This window comes from Bombus vancouverensis, chromosome 9 (genome assembly GCF_051014615.1).
Source record: "Bombus vancouverensis nearcticus chromosome 9, iyBomVanc1_principal, whole genome shotgun sequence".
In the NCBI taxonomy this organism is placed as follows: Eukaryota; Metazoa; Arthropoda; class Insecta; order Hymenoptera; family Apidae; genus Bombus; species Bombus vancouverensis.
In genome coordinates, this window is record NC_134919.1 from 14821406 (window position 1) to 14837489 (window position 16084).

General features: G+C 37.3%; 1 protein-coding gene across 6 annotated transcripts in view; it reads left to right on the top strand.

The window, feature by feature from the left end:
• Positions 1–419: 419 nt before the first annotated feature.
• Positions 420–16084, top strand: part of beta-Spec (spectrin beta chain) — a 40764-nt gene continuing 25099 nt past the window's right edge. For all 6 annotated transcript variants that reach the window (XM_033338201.2, XM_033338204.2, XM_033338207.2 and 3 more), the window contains exon 1: positions 420–561. The gene's annotated coding sequence lies outside the window, so the exon portion shown is untranslated. The remainder of the gene's footprint in view (positions 562–16084) is intronic.

Below are 16084 nucleotides of genomic sequence, written 5' to 3' on the forward strand. Positions count from 1 at the left end.
TATTAATAAAAAAAAAAAAAAAAAAAAAAAAATGCACATCTTTAGCATTTTTGAAAATGATTTACAATATTCATTCCGATGTAACATTGTTAGCCGATAATTAAACGAATGTTTAAAAAATCATTTCAATTGTTCATAGAACTACCAGAATAATTCAAATGAATAATTCGTAATTTTTCATAAAAATTCTACAGATTCAAAATGGCACATTTTTGGGGGCATTTTCCATGATTTGTTACAAAGTACATGGATAATTTTATTTTTCCGTTACATTGTATCTTTCATTTTCATTTCTTTATCGTTAAAAATATCATCCTACGAAAATTATACATCGGTTTGCTGCAGACATTCATAATGTTACGCGTGCTTCTTATTGGTGGATGAGAACTGGGACTAGCTACGCTGGCGTAGGTCGACGCCGTATGCGCTCAGTCAGTTGCGCGCCGGTCGAGTGTGTGGATGGATTTGTGTGGATCGTTATCGGTGGTTTTTGGTGTACATCGGCAGGTTTTTATGCGAGTACTGGGATAAAACGTTGTCGCAGGGTATCCTCACGAGAAGGTATGTACACCATTTCCTCTGGTTTCAGTTCGAAAACACGAAAGCGATCAAGTTTTACGATCGGTTGTCTCGTGACGGCTCGGACTTTACAGATAAAAATGGCGTGTGCCGCCTTAGCTTCCCCGATTTCTCCTTACTTTTGAATCGTTACACACCATTTCGTTACACGTATCTTTTGACAGCGCTCGAACGACACTCATATTCCAATGGTACGTGAGATCGTTTGTCATTTATCGTAATCGCTTCACTTTTTACAATTTCTTCGGTCAAGTGCTGCATTGATTCTAGTAATAACGAACCTGTGCCCACTGTGCTATTAAATAAGCTATTTCGTTTCACCTCCCAGATGTAAGAGCATTCGTAATCTTCTTGCTTTTATGTATAGCTCTAAAACTGTATGCAGTTAAGATACAAAACTTTTATCAAAGAAATGAAAATGAAAGATACATAATGTAAGAAGAAGTAAGATTATCTATGTATCTTATAACAAATCATAGAAAATCCCTTAAAAATGCATCATTATCAATCTAAATTTCTATGAAAAATGATGGGTTGGTCATTTGGATTATTATGGTAGTTCTAGGAACAATTCGCTTGATTGTACGACGAATATTTCTGTTAATACCACGAATACCCGTTATTTCTTTTGAAGTAAGATCATTGTGCTTTCGGGTTCGCATTTATAGCTTCTTTAATTTCCGCTACATGGTGTCCCCTGAATGGTTTTGTTCACCTGTCAAGACGCCCTATCTGTCGGTGACCTAATTTTGCTCTCCACTGAAAATCTGTCAAGCATTGTACCATCGTTCGCCGGAATATCAGACTACTTGTTTGCCGTATAAAATCGAACGCCGTTTTCATCGCTGACCTAAAAAATATACGCGCGGTGTTTTGCAAATGAGTAACGCGAAATATTCAAGATTTTAAAGATACGTGTTCGAATAAATTTTACGCTCTGTAGTTCTTATGGTTCGTCATTGTATTCTACGTTGAAAAATAATTCCTTGGAAAAGTTAACCGAAGATAATCTAATCATTTAGAAGTGCGTATTCGGGGCTGTTTTATCTTGATAACACAGTAAAATGGACATTTGACGACGATCGTGTTTATACTTCGTTTCAAAATAACTTTTGGAAAATGTCATGCGTGCGAAAAGTGTAGACGTATAAAATTCAAAAATATCCATACCTGTGATATAGATACCGGTGAATAATTTTTATTTATATTTACCCGGAACTCGTACCAACATTAATAAAAATGATCCAATCACGCGGCATAGTTATTTAATTGGTGACGGTGTTATAAATTGCCAGTTCGTTCGGTATAAATGATTTCGTCATGATACCGAATTCGGTGCTGAGTCATTGTCAAAAACCTTCCAATCGTTCGTAAAATATTATAATAAATTTTTACACACAAAATATTAGGAAATTATTATATCGATTCTAACCGCATATATCTATACATACCGTTTTTATGTTTATGACATTCGAGACTGGCATAGTCGATACATATCTCGAATCGAATATCTCGAAACTTTTAACCTCTAGTTAAAACGGTTTCACAATTATAAATGATAAGTTAACATCTACAAAAGATTATATATTACATAAAATATTAGTAACGTGGAAATAATAGTAATAATTGTTTGATAAATCTAATTTTTGATTTAGTAATAGCTGTTGGTTCTCTGTAAGTGTTGTGTTTACAGTTACGTCACCGTTGCCGGGCTTGGGCGTGTGCGCGTCTTCGGCATAAATTAATAAATTAGTGTCGTGCCGATCGCTTCTTCCGGATTACGTTTTCGGCGACATCTGCCTGTTTCATTCAAACCGGAACAATGCTCGTGCGTTAAAACGTTACGTTGCGCAAATGATATATAATTGCACGGAGGTAGACACTTATCTTATTATTATAAATAAATTTATACAAAATTCGATACTTTTTGTTGACAGAATTTTGTGAAATAAATCCTTAAGTGATCATACATACTATACACCATTTATGGTTATCTTCTTATGAATCAGTCTAACGACTAAATATATTAGAAATTTTTATAAATATATTAAAGATAATGTACATATTATATATATAATATTATATTATTATAGTATAGTATAGTGTATATATACAGCATTCTCTCGTTTCCGGTATTTGCTACAGTTCCCGTACTTGGTAACGTGATCCGGTAATTGTTTGAAGCAGTGTAAACATTTTTTGCTAGTGGTTCTTAGAAAATTTTTACCTTGCATCAAGAGTGGTCTCTTGACAAAGTCTTTGGTAATCATTGTATAATCATTGGTAATCATAATTGCTTAAGTATGTTTTCATTCGTTCAATGCCCTACAGAATTTAGGGAATCTTTTTAGAAAGTGGAAAAGGTTCTAGAGTGTAAAGGCTGCATTATGATCATTGGTATTTACTCATGGTATAGTCGTTAGTTAAATGGACGTCTCTTAAATGTGATGGTTCAGAAGCGAACATTGATGCATTTTCAAAGAAGTTGTATGTAAATTATGTTAGCGTATGATGTCATCAGTCGGTATAGTATATATGTACTTGTGAATATGGTTATTTATGATCAACACTAGAACACTCTTGCACAATTGAATTGATATTATTAGTGAAATTTTACAAGTTATAAATTACCAATGTTAACAACATTAATATCCGAGTATAAAGTATGTACTTGTTAAGACTAGATAGATCTAGTTTAAGCAGCGGGTTAATTGTCGAATATGAATTCTATTAATAAACGACGCAAATTTAATGGTACTGCTTCGGAAAATTGTATTTCTGTCAAATTCAGTTAGACCAAATTTATACTGCTTCGCTGTAGACAAACAGCGTAAATTCGTTTTTATCGTCAATTTAAATATAAATATTATTTTTAGATACTAAGATAAACATATTTGCAGATACTATAGGCATGTTACATTGTCGTGTTCCTGGAGGACAGATTACATTGCTTCCTTCTAAAAATACCCAAGGGACGTTTTCAACTTTTCTGCCCTGATTGGCGTATCCATACGTTTATCATGCGCCATAGGGAAACGATATTGCGGCGTAACATTTAATAAGTGCGGGAGCACATACATATACATGTACTAAGGACATTGCACCGCGCTCATCAATTTTCCAGCTTCCTTTCAGCGTGTACCTTTCTATAGACGCGTTACCTAATTCCTTGCATAATTACGATCATATCGTTATTTAACGATGGATCGAAACTGAATTTTTAGATTCGCGAAATTGTCACATTTTCTGGGATTTCGAGACCCTGGAAGCTCAGAATGCTTATTTTTTTTTTTTTTTCTCCCGAGGAGAAATTTTGTCAGGAACCTAAAATCTTAAGAAATCTTTGTCAGAAAATCGAATTGTTTTTGAAGGCGAACTGCAGCATAATTAAATATTTATGTTTTACTGTTTCGCAATAGAAATTGTGAAATTATACGTGAACTCGATTTCATTATTATTAATAAAAATAACATAAACTAAAATAAATTCGTAAGTTTTGAGGAGTTTCCAGTGTTACGTCTCCAACTCTTATCTGATTAATTATCTAGTTTCATTTATAGTTAAGATTTTAAGATCGTTTCACTGTTATGCAATTCGTATTTTCTCACGCAGGAAACTAACTGTACACGACGAGATGGAGATAGTTCGTGAATGGAATATTCCAAATTCCCGAGTTTCTTGTGCCACTTACTGGCACAGAGTGGATATTTACATTACATATATGTATTATATTATGTTACTTATAGGTCAGTGGGAAATCATATAGCGCGCAAAAGGTATAAAATATTTTGTAATCCTTTGTTTCATGTATTATTCATCAACGTTAAAGCGTACTTATTATCTTGAGGTGATTCTTAAATTACACGGTTCGTTTCTTTGAATAGGTTTCGTAGAAAGCTCGTAAAACAGCAATGGGCACGAAATTTATTTAAATTCGATAACATCTGCAATATCCGAGCAACAGAATTGCGTTGTTGATTTTTTCTTTTCCCCTTTTTAAAATGCCGTAAATTCACTCTTTTTATGCTTTGTGGATTCAGTTGATTTACATTTTCATTGTGTATTGTAACAGAATGTCGAAATTTTCTTGACTGTAATAGTAAATAGAATTCATTTTTTCGAAAAAGTAAAACCGTACAATGTAATCGTCTTTTTTTTAAACGCACGATGAGGATTCGTAGATCGTAAATTGGCACGGAATCTCTAATTAAATAATTCTACAAATTAATCACGTTTTTCTTCTCTATTTACGTAGTTACATATTCGTAGTTTTTTTCTCGTTGTATCTTAAATTAATCTTCTTATCTTTTACTTTTATCCCTTTATTTTTATTTTTTTCACAATTTGCTAATTGCCATTTTTATCATTTAATGTATGTTTATTTATCTTTCTATAATATTTTTGTATGGAGCTTACGATAAACGATATCGTAATATCGTGGCAAAAATAATTGTACAATACAGATTTAAATTATGTAAAAATTAAATTATGCAAATTATGTAAATTATGTAATATTATAAACAAATATTAACTGCATCTTTAACGCAATTGTGTGCTCGATAACGTCCCCACTCCCTAATTGCTTTTGTTTTTTCCTTATCTAAAGAAACTAGTTCTCGAGATGCGTCGCCGATCCAGCTGCGTTGAAGTTTTTATCGCGCGATCGGCTAATTAACCGATGTTCGATTTCTTAATTGAAACTGGTGTAAAACGACGGGAAAGTTTTTGTAACTGGAAACATTGATACTTTGAACAAAAGTATTTAGTATATAGATTGTATATAGTAGATAGGTAAAAGTATATAGATTGAACAAAAGATATTTCCACTTTTTCCTCTCGAATCGCGCGCTGTTATTATCTACAGTAGCTACATATCATCGAACCTACGATATTTTCTCTATTTCGTTGTTCTCTCGATTCGTCGCATCGTTCTAGCGATGAATCACGCCCGGTGTATTTATAAGCGGGAGGATTTTTCATTTTGCGGGGACAGAATTAAACGAAGACGTCGATCTATTTCGAAAGTTGTTCTTCCTTTGATTAGCTACTCTTTTATCGACGAATTTCGCCGCTAAACTATTTATAGTCTCGTTTGAACGGATCTAGCCTTTTTGACACGAGAGAAAACAAAGTTGGGAAATTAGCATTACACGCGCTTTCATATTATTTGTCTAAATTATTTACAATTCGAAAGAATCTTCTCCCGCGATCCATGCTGACTGTCTTGTTTCTTAAATTCAACTATTTCCAAGTTATACCAAGTCAACCGATCATCGACCTAACTACGATATTATACATCAACCTAACTACGATATTATTGAAATATTTCCTACTCAACGAAACTTCTGCAATCTATTGCACGTATGCTCCTAATTAGAAAATTATTTCTAAGCTATCCGATACAAACGCATTCGACGTTCTCTCTAGTTTCTCAAGTTTCTCGAGCTCGATGAATTTCGCTTTCTAACGTTTGATAGCCGAAAGCGATCGCCTTGAGTTCGACGTGCAAATTTTCGGCCGCGGTTTTAAGTGGTAAACGATGCGTTGTAGCAAATGGCGTTCAAGTAAATGACGGAGGTAACCAAGTCGGCCGACAGCGGATTAACGTAAATGCGGACGTGACGTAGTTTCGTCCACAGCGGTGGACTACTAGTCGTGCTCTATGCACCAGCTTCCATAGCCTTAATCGAGGCATTTTTTCGGCCTTCGTGCACCGTTCGATTTATTTTCTCATCCGCCGAAAATACGTGGCCGGCCACGAGTATGGGAACGGGTTGTTAAATTAATTTTAGAATAAATAATTTCTGACAGCAACAACTCGAAAATTTCACCACGTCTAAGAATATAATAGAAGTAGTTAAGGGTACCGAGTAGCTGAAGCGTTTTTGTAAATAGCGCATCATAGAGCGAAGATGTTTATTTTTACTATGAGATCGTTTGCACGGAACAGTCGGTATAACTGTATTTATTGATCTCCACGAGCTTGCTTGTACGCAGACGGGCGCGAGGATCGAATCTGCTTTTCTGAATCCCTACAAGTTGCAGGTTTTTGACCTTTCCATGCTGCACGCCGAGTCATCCTCGATAAATAGGAAAACACGCCAGCTGCCAAGGAATTTCAGATCCGAGCGCGACGATAATCGGGCCCACCGGAACATACCATGCACGTGGACATATTTTGTATCGGGCTCGTCGTCTGATCCACGCGAATCGTTAAACGCAACTCGAATATCCGATGTGAAATTGCTGGGGTGAAATTGTTAGGGGCGAGGTCAAATATTTGATACATGAGTTGAAATAAATAGATGCTGGCACGAGTAATCGAACACTTTGAGTTATATGGGAGGCAACAAAGACTCTTATCTAATAATTTCGCAAGCAATTTTGCGAGTTGAAGAAACATCTGTACACGAAAGTTATTCGATCCTCGTACCGAGTAATGTTTATTGAAGTAATTTTTATTCTGTACAGCCACGACAATGTACAAGGTAACAGTTTTTACTTATTAATTCATTTTTATGAGAAATATCTTTGAATATTTACTTGCATTAATGATTTGATAGAATCTAGGACGAATTAATTAACACGACCTTTCTCGCTATTCGATTCACCCAGTTTAGGTATCGGAGTTCCGGATCGCTGAAAATAGTTTCACTGGTCCAATATTGGATTCTGTGGCACGCAATTCGGTAGCCAAAAAAGGAACGAAAACAGACCACGGATGTGAATATTTTCACCATTTTCCCATTTTCAGCATATCGAAGTTTCAAGCTCAAGGATTGGATAAATCGAAGCATAGATACGTTTAATACACGTATGCTCGTACATTTAAATATACGCAAACCAGAGACCTCCAATTTTTACGAATATTAACTCTGCACGTTGAAATATCTCGTGGTCGAGTACGAACAGTTACTATGATATAATGAAGTTGCGAATTGGAGTGTTAAACGATGCTGTCATACCCAGGCCTATTATAGCGCTCTGTTCTTTTCGATACGAATCGAACATGGCAAAAGTTGCGGTCCGTTTTTTCTCAGGCTCCTCGAATATCAATGTATTTCGATCTTACTTTAATTTCAACCGAACGAAGAATAGTTTTAATATTTTGAAAAAATCCGAGCGAAAATGAAATCCTTACCACTACGATTAATCCTGAAATTTAGGAAATTGCCGAGGACATTTGCCTCGAATTTAAGAAATTATTCAACGATAGGAAAATACGATTTGATCGAAGATAATTCGAACGCTTCGAATAGCGAAGCTAATTTTTTTTGCTCAAACACCGGGTATCGATTTTACAACCTTACTATAATACGGAGGCTACTATACTTGGTCTACTCTGTATTCGACTGATCGCATCGTCTAGTCTCGCTCTTAACCTCATTAACCAATGGACCCCTCTTCCGAGTCGAATAAAGTCGCATTGTTGACGGCCTCCGCTGCAGCCGGGGACAGTGGAAATCAGGTCGCCCCCCAGCCACCTCGATTTTCATCGTTCATTGTCCCTCTGTATTCGTTATACCTCGGTTATCCCACTTACTGGGTAATCGCGTGGCAAATAATCCAGAAGCACAGAGATTAATTCCACGGAGGTCGTGACTCGAAAAACTTTAATGCCAAAGCGCTTCACTAACGCCTGTCTTATATACTTTGATAATTATCAATGTTTCATTCACCTTACCGGTTTCCATGATTATTATACATGTTGTCGGCGATGCGATTCTGAACAACTTGTTTGTATACATATGACTGATACTCGCGATAAACTATCGCTACCGTCACACTGAATTCTACGCGTAGTACAGAATATAGAACTGCGTATATAATTGTACGTACGGCCGTGACAGCGTGTGCGCTAATATTAGCAGCCGGATAAAATAATATCTAACCCGTACCTAATCTGCATCTTTTGTTTGTAGTTTAAGTAGGTTTGGGTTAAATGTCGTTTTGCCAGATGGCGGCCAACTAATACCAGGGCAAACGCTGTCACGGACTCGTAATTATACAGGCAGAGTTCACTGTAGTGGTATCGACAGTTTTGCCTATGTCTGGGAAACTATGGCCGAGCGGTGGTTATACGTATGGGGAAGAGTTGTTCGAAATGTCGATTTCTACAGGGTGTTAAAAAATCATCGAAATCGGTGGGATGCACGAGATACAGATAATCGGCCGTATCGTCGATTTTCTCTACTTTTCGTTTTCCGGTGTTTACCAATTCGGCGAGTAAGCGGCTCGAATAAAAACAACGGTCGCTGTCCGGTGTGAACGCTTCGTCTTCGACCAAATATAATGTACTTTTCGATGTACCGCAGAATTTTATGTATGTAATTAGTTCGTACGTGTCATGAAATGGGAAAGGTTGAAAGTCGTCGAGATATCCTGTTATTGCCTTTGAACCGGCTAAAGGAAGTGGTATTATTTCGAGCCAAGTTGACGCGGTTCAAAATAATAACCAAGTCCTTTACGTTCTCTCGAGTGTATCGTAGTAGTACTTGCCGGGTAGTACCTCTCTGGGATAGTTGTACGCAGGTACAAGCAGGATATACATACTAAATGTACCGTGTGGTTATGCAAAAAATGGTCGATCAAAGTCCCTAACCGTTTCTCATTTCATCTCGTACTTTCCAATTATGCTACGGCTATTTTCGTCTGACATTTAAGTATTGCCGAACTTTCATCTACAGAGTGACCATCGATCACACTCTTGAGCTAATCAACTGATCGATTAGAATCGATTAGAATCGTAGATATGTTGCAAATACGAGTTAGAAGCTAGTGCCTCTGGCAATGTCTATGCGGTCTTTGTAATCGAGCTTTCCTTTTTCCACTTAGGAAGATTAGAAAGATTACCGTCATCGATAGACTCGCGAGAAAGTGTCAGATTGTAATTAATTCTTGAATATATCAGAGCGAGTTGCTCTTTGTTACAATTTTGGACGATCTTGCCGCGTCCTATGATTTTGAAAGATGCTCGAGCTGGAAATTTTTGTTATTCTATCCTGCTCTACTCGAGGTAGGACTCGCTAAAGGAGATTTTTGCGTCGATAACGATGCACCGTATTCGCTCGCGTCGCAGTTAAAGAGACTAAAGAGGAAGAATTAATTAAAACTTCATTCCATTTCTCATTCTCGTGACGCTACTAATTCGTAGTCATATGAGAGTGTTATTAAAATAAAAATTAAGAGAATACTTGCATTTGGTTAATTAATACGTGAAAGCCATAACAAATACGATGATTTTATATAGTCGCACACGCTACAGTGGTTCTAGCGTGTAACTCTACAACCGCAGTCTTTCGGTCTTCTTCCATCCAATTATATTTTTCTAACGTTGAAAGATATCTGTAGATCTGTGAAAATACGAAAAACATCTTACTCGTACGCATGATTTCTCGTTTCGGTTTCACGCGAAACGTCTTAGCACTCTACGAATTCTTCTCGATGTGAAAATATAGAAATTAAGTAATCAAACTTCGCGATAGACTCGAGAATGTTACAAACGGTTATTCACGATGGAACACCCGGTATATAATATATATCGTAAACATTGGCGCCACGGTGACTCCGCTGGAAAATCAATAGCCTGGCTGTGTTCGTGGCGAGTGGTAAGTTCATCTTACCTTCAGCGTTGCGGCGTTTGGGTCTATATCGTGCTCTTTTGTGCACGATATCGAATGGTGTACCCAGACAGGTACGCACCTGGTGGATGTGCCTCGAGTGTGTATCTATTATTACGAACAGAGAACCGATTATAAACTCGGCGAATATTACGAAACGAATAATACGGTGTTAAGTGGGATACGTTTACGAGGTTCAAAACGAATCGACCTTTTTCTTCCATTTGTTTACTCGATCTGACGTAGTACGAAGCGGGAATATATCTTTTCTTTTTTTCAATAGAAAGATATTTACTACGTATAAGTAGCTTTTCTTTATTTTAAGTAAATTCTTGAAAACGATCTTTTATTTTTCACTACGACAAAGCTACGTACCTGTAATCCTTTCGTGACTAACGAGACAATTACGTTCCAAGGTAACTTCTAGAAATACTGCTGAGTTATTACTTATAATTTTTCTGACATCACTGAGAACTTTTGAAACGAGTCTCGTTATGAATGAGATTTCTCCACGTCTCATCCCGCGTTTCTCTTCGTTCGAAAGATCTTTGTTTCAACTAATAATATTTATGTCAACGTACCGCTTATTTGCTCTTAGTCTTACTCTTAGTCTTCCTGTCGAAACGCAAAAATTGCCTCGGCAGCGTTATTTAGAATGCAAGTCTAAAATAATTGAGTCGATGTGTTATACGCGTCAGTAGCGTCGAATGTACTGTTTCCTTTAGCTTATTTTTTTCTAAATCTGAACTAAGTCCACGCAATTATATCATTACGTTACTCATTAAAGATTTCAGAGTAATATAAGAAGTAAGAGAAATACGAATGTTTCTAATTGTACAAATTATAGGAATGCGGCCGCGTCAGAGTTAAAAAAAAGAAGGAGACTCCTTCGCGAAATTGTTAAAGTGTCTGGAGGAGCCTCTTTTTGTTCGATCGGCTGACAACTGTGTTACGACCGCTATATTAATCATCCACTTCCTCTAGCAAACGAATTTACAAGCGGTTGCGAGAGTCTCTTTGACCGGGCAGAAGGTCGTGGAGCTTTTTCTTCCCAGTCAAGGTGAAGGTGAAAACTCGGTGCTGATGAGATTCTTCAGAAAAAGACAAAGAAGACGACGATTGCTGGTGGTTGCTTACATCGAGGAAGCTTAACAAGGAGTTCCGTGTATTTGAGACTGTCGAATCCTTTGGCAACGAATGTTTGTATCAGATATATCATGTGCTAAAGGATATTTCAAAGTCAGACGAAAGTGTTCCACGAATCGTCATATTTCTCTCGGAAGCAAATATTTTAACGGTACAAAGCTACGATCGGAATGAAAATGAAGACGAAGGTCGTCACTGAACGGAAGGGCATAGCAGATTTTTCAAGCCACACTTTTGTCAGACAAGCGTTGAGCTGCGAATAAATGCGTATAAAGGGAGTAAGTATGCGAATTGTAGGATTTTAGAGGTTGACGGTGGAAACGGAAGCCTGGCGCTCTCACGCCGAAGGACAAAGAGCTTGTTGTCTTGCGGTACCGTTTCTTTCAGTTATGTTTCCACGACTAGTCGTAACTGGGACGGTCCTAGTTTCCTTGATTGTAGTTGGACTTTGCCTACTCCCTTTTTTATAACTAGCTGGTCGCCTTGTTTGATCGATTACGTTAGTTCATGTTAAATACGCTATTATGTAATATTATCTCGATGCTTTGGCCGATCGATTAAAATTTAAAAGATCGTCCGAAAAGCGTCTATTTAATTTCTTCTATGGGAATAACGAAGAAACAATTCGTTAGACATCTCGACGATTCCAATGTCTCTCGCGACGACGAAATCTTCAACTTTTAACTTCCCTTGCTTCAACCGTCAATTATCTATAAAATTTTTTTTCGTAAATTTGTTGGACAATTAATTTTAGAGCAAAATTAATTAAAATAGAGCAAGAGAAAAAGACGACGATACGAAGACGCAGTAAATCGACGTCTATAAGTAAGAGAGATGAGAAGTAGAAGAATGGTTCTTCCGTTGGAAGTATTGATTTATCAAGAAGTCAACCTACCGCGGGTTTCTTCTAACGAAAGAACGTACGTGTCGAGTAATTTTATAATTTCTTTTTAAATAGCGCGTATCGCTCTCTTAGCGTAAAACAATTTATTTCCGTAAATAGATATAACTCGGAGTAACACAGTGGTATTAATAATACACGTGAGCAATAAATAAGAAAATGTTAACAAGTACCAAAAAAAAAAGAAAAAAATAAGAAAGAAAGGAAAATTTAAGAGCAGAATCTACAAGCGAAGATCATAACATTTCTCAATATAATCGCATTTTCTACCTCGCTCTTTTATCATTCTCGTGCTTCTTTTTAGAATGTGAACGGTTACGCGAACTACGGTTTCAGCCTATGATTATCACAAGCTAGCTACGTAATAGGTGTAATCATTTAACATTTGTGTACGTAAGAACTTTTTTTTCCAAATCACCTTGCAAGCAACGGTATTGCAGCTATTAATTTTCCATGACATCCTGTGTCACTTAGAAGTTACTTGCTCCATCATCTGCGTATATATTTGAATACTTGAAGCATCATGAATATAGTTGGATAGATTACAGAGAGCTAGGAATTAGATGCGAAGAGTTAATGAACGTTACAAGCGATCAAACTCGAATAAAAAATATGGAATTCTTCCCGGTACTGAAGTTCTTGCACGAGTCAATCCTACACTAGAGCGAGTAAAATTAACCTTCCTCGATGATCGTGTCATTCACTTTTGTGATTCACTTCACCCCGCCCACTGTTAGCCGTCGAGGCAGAGAGCTAATCTTTATACCCTTGCCCCGTTGGTTTGCTTCTCCTCTGCTTTCTGGCAACGCTCATTAAAGTATACCGGTGCTCGCATAATTGCTCTTAATTTACCGTAAGTGTCTGTCAGACACTAAAAGAATTTCATTCATCATTCTCGCTTTACTTTGTTCTGCTCCTTCGGTCTTCGGCCCGTTCAAACGATCGGTAAATTGGGTCGACGAGCAATGTCGATTCTTTTTGTCGGATTGCTCGTGCAAAATATATCGGCTGACTTGAAAATACTATATGGAAAATTTTGTAAGTATCGAGCGAATGGAATATTTTCGTTAAATTTAGCGAACGATCGAAGATGTATGTATTTTCGTGTCGGAAGATTCTTTTGACAGGGTCGACGTAGGATTTTTATTCTTTCGTTCAAACCGATCCAGGAAAGTGTATCGAAAATGTCGTAAACCAGATAGACAGAGAAGCTTCATTTCGTTTGTTAAATCACAGTGGAACGGTTTGTATAATTGGAGTTCGTAAGATGGAGGAGTTCGTCAATTTCCCCTGCTACTTATGATTTTTCGCATAATAGAAGCTCACGTTCAGATAAGTGAACTCGATCAGCAAAAGGTCAGTTAATGGGGCGTTGACTAAAATTTCGTTCCATTAAACGGCGTTCTGTTATTGTCACGGGAAATGAGATTTTGTGTTTTACTATGATAAACTACATGTCATTGGGGAACAGCGATCTTCCTGTACGGATTCATTTGTCGATATCCTCGCGGAGATCGATCAGTCTATTTAAAAAATCGCCCTGGCATTTACGAAGTGACTCAGTATTTGACGTTTGGTGATAATGGAGCTCAAGGTTTCTTTCAACGTCCAAAGAAATAGCGATTTATATATATTTATTTCGATCGAGACAGCGAAAGTAACAGTATAACGTTTATATTTATATTGGAAAGCGTTGATCTAAATATTGCACTGGAAACGCGATAACTTCTATTCTACGATTTGACTAGCTGGATGCGTTACGTGTCTAGTAAATGTTCTTTAAATGGCATTGCTCGGATGATTCATTCATTCCACGTTCGAATTACTTTTCTGATATTATCGTGCGGTTAGCGAAGCACAAGGAACATAGCTTGGGACGATTTTATTAAAAAAGAAATATAATAGATCAGCGTCAAATAAGTACAATTTTTTTTAGCCATCGACGAAACATTAATCTAGATATGTCCGAACATTTTCGCCTTTCTTATATTCTTCAAAATAATTATCATCTTCCCTTTACACTCGATCTAAACTGAATACAATATAATTAAATGTTCGTGTCACTGTTACTACATTCCATTCAAAGGATAATCGTACATTTCGGAGAATATTGGATAGCTGTTACGACCGTTCGCGGAGGGACGCGGTCGCGAGGAAAACGCGTCAGCGAGAGGCGTAAATTCTCGCTACGATTCGGTGAATCGACGCCGCCGAAGTAGTCGTTCCCCTGTTTCGGTTAAGATAACAGAGGTGGTTAAATGAATATGACACAGCAGAGTAAGTTATATTTCACCGTTTATTCCAATAACTTATAACGAAGGCAGTTACGCTGGTGCGTATGTACGAGATGAGTGAGTGACTGATCTACGGGTATGTATACCCGGTTAAAGGATGTTGACCGTTCGAAGGATGTAAAATCAGTACTGTCTTGGGAGACGATGCTGTCTCGGAGGAAAGCTAAGGATGGGTGTGTCTAGCGCACGGGACCATCGGATTTGTTGGTGCCGATGTTAGTTAAGAGAGTGAGGGAAATAGGCTTCGTTGTTAATTGGTTAAACGAAGGGTCTTAACCGCCCTCGAGAGAAAGTGGTTAGTGGGAGGAAAGTTGCAGCGTACGTGAGAAAAATTAACTTTCCCTAGTTAAGCCGTGGTAGACAATAGTCTTTGGAAATTCTTCGGAAACAGACGTTTGTTTGGTTTGAAGGAGCTTTTCTAGGAAATCTGTGAGATTTATGGAAGGTACTTGAAACTATGGAGGATACGCTGCGAGTATCCGAAGACATCTGGTTGTCATATTGCCCGCGGTGTGTGGCCTCGGCTAGGTAGAGTGTTACGCGACGTAACAATAGCAAAAAAAAAAAAAAAAGGAATGCTATGAAAATCACAAGATAAAATAAAATCATCTTCCAATCGTGTGGATAATTTGAATTTTTCAGAGAATTTTTAAATTATCGATGCAAATGTAATTTAAAGTACGCAACTCTCATCGTTAGAACCGCGTACGAAAGTGCGATATCGGGGAAGGGTAGATTCGAGAGGAACAATCGCGTATCAAAGTTGAAAAAGACGAAGCAGAGATCACGATTAGACGAGCGTAGTTCACGTAGGCGGTTGAAATTCGAAAGTACGGATATATCCTGAGGCATCCGTGACCCCGTTGAGTCCTACTCTTACGAATCAAAGGTTAAGCAACGCGTGCAGGAACAGAACTAGGCAATTTTTCTTCTTTCTGGCTAACTCACGTGTCTGCTCGAAACAGAATTTTTCTTCGTTAACACTTTGACTGTCACGTTGGTCATGTATAACTGCCACGGTGACCGGAGCGCTTGACCTTCTTACAATTGTAAAAATTGAATGAAAATTGACAGTTAGGATATTTTCAATATAACCGATAAATAGAAGATATTTTGAAATAAAAAGTGCCCCATTGAACAATTGAACAATTTTTATTAGAACATCGATAAAAAAAAAGAGAACAAATCTTGCATCTAAGGTGCATTGTGTTTACATCCATATCTTTCAGGGGTAATCTACGAATATTATTATAAACACAGCTTAAAAAATAATCGTAAATGCTGCTTTATAATCACATAATTGAAGTTAGAAGTGTGAACATACCTTACTATTATATATAGAACGAGCAAGTACCGTTTACCAATATCTTCCACACGTTTCAACGATATATTCTGCGCGTTTTGCTTACGACGAAACAACGAATGCGAATGGTTTGTTGAAATAAACGAAGCCTTCTTATAATATGTCGCTATCGACTGTTACCAAAGCGCCACGGTGGTCACCCGTGACCACCAATAAGATAAACTGTCCATTGGAGAAGAAT